This window comes from Mesoplodon bidens (genome assembly GCF_964165515.1).
Source record: "Mesoplodon bidens genome assembly, chromosome: 12".
NCBI classification, from domain to species: Eukaryota; Metazoa; Chordata; class Mammalia; order Artiodactyla; family Ziphiidae; genus Mesoplodon; species Mesoplodon bidens.
The window spans coordinates 24,746,073-24,750,640 of record NC_138168.1 but is presented as its reverse complement, the minus strand read 5'-3'; the positions used below and the strand labels follow the sequence as shown (position 1 = coordinate 24,750,640).

General features: G+C 45.9%; 1 pseudogene across 1 annotated transcript; it reads left to right on the top strand.

Moving 5' to 3' along the window:
* Nucleotides 1-503: 503 nt before the first annotated feature.
* LOC308625875 (cell division cycle-associated protein 7-like) lies at nt 504-4,367 on the top strand (annotated as a pseudogene). Its single transcript has 2 exons — nt 504-598; nt 2,924-4,367. The product of its transcript is annotated as a cell division cycle-associated protein 7-like (transcript).
* Nucleotides 4,368-4,568: the final 201 nt, after the last annotated feature.

Sequence of the window (4,568 nt, the reverse complement as noted above, 5' to 3'; positions counted from 1 at the left end):
TGGGAGATGGACTCCTATATAATCAGGGCTCTAAGAAAGATACACATGTAATCAGGTAGGATGGGAAGGAAACCATCTGGTTGGGACCTGTGCCCCTGGGAGGGAACTAAGAGGAAAAGGGAGATCACACAGCCAGGCATTCGCCCTGGGGAGTGAGAGGGTTGAGCCACACACTGGGCATCCCAGTCCTGGGGTCCTACATGTAGAAGACCAGCCCCCTTGGCTGCTTGGAGAACTGCCGGGACAGGTAGAAAGGCTGAAGCTTAGCCTCCACTCATAAAGGAGTGCACTGCTGCTGGTTGCCTCTAGGCTGGGTGAAGAGAGGTCTGCCCTAGCAGCTGCCACCTCGCTGTGCTCCCTGGTCCAAGCTGAGTGAACAACCCATCCCTGCTACTCCATGCCGGTGGATCTAGGGCTGCCAGGACCTGGGAGAAGACTCAACCTACAACCTAGGGATGCAGAAGCAACCTGGGGTCCCTGGGTGTAGTGCAGGTGGGGCAGTGATGGCCATTGTTGGTGCTTACTCGAAAAGCACCCCAGAAACAGCCCAGACTTTTGATAGCAGCGTGGCTGCTGGAATCCCCACCATTGCCTCACTGTGTGCCCCAGCCCAGGCTGAGCAAAAGCTCCAGCCCCGCCCACTCCATGCCACTGCCTAGCACTAGATCTGGGGCGACCACAACAGTGCAAAAGATGCAACTGTGGGCTGCATCTGAGCAGAGCCACAGACATCTACACAGGCAGCACATCGGACCTCTGTAAGCACATGAGCCCCACTTTCTTTAGCACTCCCCTCCTTTTGGGCAAAGGTCTCAGTGCAGGGAGAAAGAAAAACACACCATTAAAGAGAACAGAGCCAGCTTGAGCCGGACCCTCAGGGCTTCTGCTCCAGTAACTTGGGAGTAGACCCCACCCAGGACAGGGCAGTGATGGCCACTGAACAGAGAGGAAGTCCTGCCTCACACCTAGAGCCAGCTCTAGCTCCTCCATCACCAGCTACAGCCCCTACCAAGGTGAGAGTGGTTACCATACCCTGAGGAAAAATGTGACTGGTGTCCATATCAAATCCAGCACTCCCACCAAAGGGACTGGGCAAATGCAGTCTACATAGTCCACATAAGAACACCGCTTCAAGACCACAATTCATATGTTTCATCTAAATTCATAGAGACAGAGAAAGTTAAGTAAAATGAAAAGGAAGAGAAACTACTGTTAATTGAAAGAGCAAGAGAAAACCCCTGAAAAAATAATGAAACAGAAATAAGCAATCTGTCAGACAAAGAATTCAAAACATTGGTAATAAAAATGCGAAGTGAATTAGGGAAGGGAATTGGTCTAAACACAGATCATTTTAACAAGAAACTAGGAAATATAAAGAAGACCCAATCAAAAATAGATAATTCGGGGCTTCCCTGGTGGCGCAGTGGTTGAGAGTCCGCCTGCCGATGCAGGGGACGCGGGTTCGTGCCCCGGTCCGGGAAGATCCCACATGCCGCAGAGTGGCTGGGCCCATGAGCCATGGCTGCTGAGCCTGCGCGTCCGGAGCCTGTGCTCCGCAGCGGGAGAGGCCACAGCAGTGAGAGACCCGCATACCGGAAAAAAAAAAAAAAAAAAAGATAATTCAATATGTGAGATAAAAAGCACTCTAGAAGCAATGAATAGTAGACTAAATGACACAGAAGAATTCATAAGTGATCTGAAAGATAAAATAATGGAAATCACCCAAACAGAACAGCAGACAGAGAGACAAATAAAAAAAAAATGAAAGCAGCATACGAGATCTATGGGATAACATTAAACGTGCCAAAATTCACATTATAGAGGTTCCAGAAGGAGAAGAGAGAGAGAAGAGGATTTAAAATGTATTTGAAGAAATTATGGCTGAAAACTTCCCCAACCTAAAGAAGGAAACAAATATCCAAGTACAGGAAATACGGAGGGTCCCAAACAAGATGAACCCAAACAGACCCACACCAAGACATATCATAATTAAAATGTCAAAAGTTAAAGATAAAGAGAGAATTCTAAAGGCAGCAAGAGAAAAACAAAGAGTCATATACAAAGGAATCCCCATAAGGCTATCAGCTTATTTCTCCACAGAAACTTCACAGGCCAGAAGGGAGTGACGTGATATATTTAAAGTCCTGAAAGGGAAAAATGTGCAACCTAGGGTACTCTACCCGGCAAGATTATCATTTAGAACACAAGGAGAGATAAACAAGTTTTCAGACAAGTAAAAACTAAAAGAATTCATCAACTCTAAACCTACTCTAAAAGAAATTTGAAGGGTCTTCTCTAAATGGAAAAGAAATAAAGATCTATAGGAGGGGGAAAATCCCAATAGGAAAGGCAATGTAAAAGACCGAAGATCAGGTAAGTAAGCACTTTATCACTTCAATAGATTAAAAGACAAAAAAATTGTAAAAGCAACTATAACTACAATTAACCGTAAAGGGATAAGTATGAAGATGTAAAATAAGACATCAAAAACATGAAATGTGGCAAGGGGGAGCAAAATATGTAAGTCTTTTAGAATGTGTTTGAACTTAAATGACTATCAGTTTAAATCAAGTAGATGTAATTATGTGTCAATATACGTGAACTCCATGGTAACCACAAATCAAAAACCTACAACAGATACATAAAAACCAAAAGGAACCCAAGCATACTACAAAAGAAAGTCATCAAACTGCAGAGGGAGAAACAAAAAGAAGGACTACAAAAAATAACTGGAAAACATGGAATAAAATGGCAATAAGTACATACCCATCAATAATTACTAGAAATGACTGATCTAAACCACAGACAGAAAAACAGTCTCGAACAAAAGAAGATAAGGAGGTAAAACTGAGAATAGATGAAACCGCAGAGATGTTTGTTGGTGGAAACTAGGCGAGAAGTTGCATCTTTTTTCTACCTGAAGTAGGAGGCGGAATCCTCAGCCAGAAAAGAAGCAAAAGGATCGCAGAGCAAAGAAGAACTTCAAGAAATTCAGATTTGTCAAGTTGATTTCCATGGAAACCTTGTCATTCTATGATGACAGTTGTGACAGCTTTGCTTCTGATAATTTTGCAAACACAAAACCTAAATTCAGGTCAGATATCAGTGAAGAACTGGCAAATGTTTTTTATGAGGACTCTGATAATGAATCTTTCTGCGGCTTTTCAGAAAGTGAGGTGCAAGATGTGTTAGACCATTGTGGATTTTTACAGAAACCAAGGCCAGATGTCACTAACGAACTGGCCAGTATTTTTCATGCCGACTCTGATGATGAATCGTTTTGCGGTTTCTCAAGATGGAAGGACTGCAACAATCAGCAAGTCATTAATGCCTCACTCGTTCTGATTGACTAGAGGCTGCAGGCAGACCACACGGGCTGTCGGACCCGCAGTCAGTGCAGAAGTTCCGGACCTCTCCGGGTGGCCATGAAGTTTCCAACTCAAAACACCAGGGGAGCAGCCAACGAGAGAGCAGTGCCCCCCGAACCCTCAGAGAATTCTGTGACCGATTGCAATTCTGATTCAGAAGATGAAAGTGGCATGAATTTTTTGGAGAAAAGGGCTTTAAATATAAAGCAAAACAAAGCCATGCTTGCAAAACTCATGTCAGAATTAGAAAGCTTTCCTGGCTCCTTCCCTGGAAGGCGTTCCCTGCCAGGCTCCAGTTCACATCCAAAGACACCCCGAAGGCGCACATTCCCAGGTGTCTCCTGCAGGAGAAACCCTGAGCGGAGAGCTCGTCCTCTCACCAGGTCAAGGTCTCGGGTCCTTGGGTCGCACAGTGCCCTGCCCACGGAGGAGGAGAAGGACGAGGAGGACGAGGAGGAGGAGGATAAATACATGTTGGTGAGAAAGAGGAAGCCCGTGGCCGGCTACATGAACGAAGATGACATGCCCCGAAGTCGTCGCCCCGGACCCATGCCCCTTCTCCATATAATTCGCCCAGTGGACGAAATCACGGAGGAAGAATTGGACAACATCTGCAACAACTCTCGAGAGAAGATCTATAACCGTTCATTGGGATCAACTTGTCATCAGTGCCGCCAGAAAACTATGGATACCAAGACAAACTGCAGAAACCCAGAGTGCTGGGGCGTTCGAGGCCAGTTCTGTGGGCCCTGCCTTTGAAACCGTTACGGTGAAGAAGTCAGGGATGCTCTGCTAGACCCAAGCTGGCACTGCCCACCTTGTCGCGGGATCTGCAACTGTAGCTTCTGTCGGCAGAGAGATGGGCGGTGTGCAACTGGGGTGCTCGTGTACTTGGCCAAGTACCACGGCTTCGGGAACGTGCATGCTTACTTGAAAAGTCTAAAACAGGAGTTTGAAATGCAAGCATAATAATTGGAAGATCCACTACCTGCCTTCCACCTCACAAATCTTCCTTGTTTTAATGTTTTCAATTTTGTCATGTGATTGAAACCCGAGTTTAAGAATTCTGATGATCAGTCTGTCTTATAGGCAAATCAGGTTAACCTCATTAGACATGCACGTGTGTCTGGGCGTCACGGGGGTGTAGTGCCCACTGTACTCTGCCCTCCTGCAGTTTCTCCTTTGCATTTCCCCCCACCC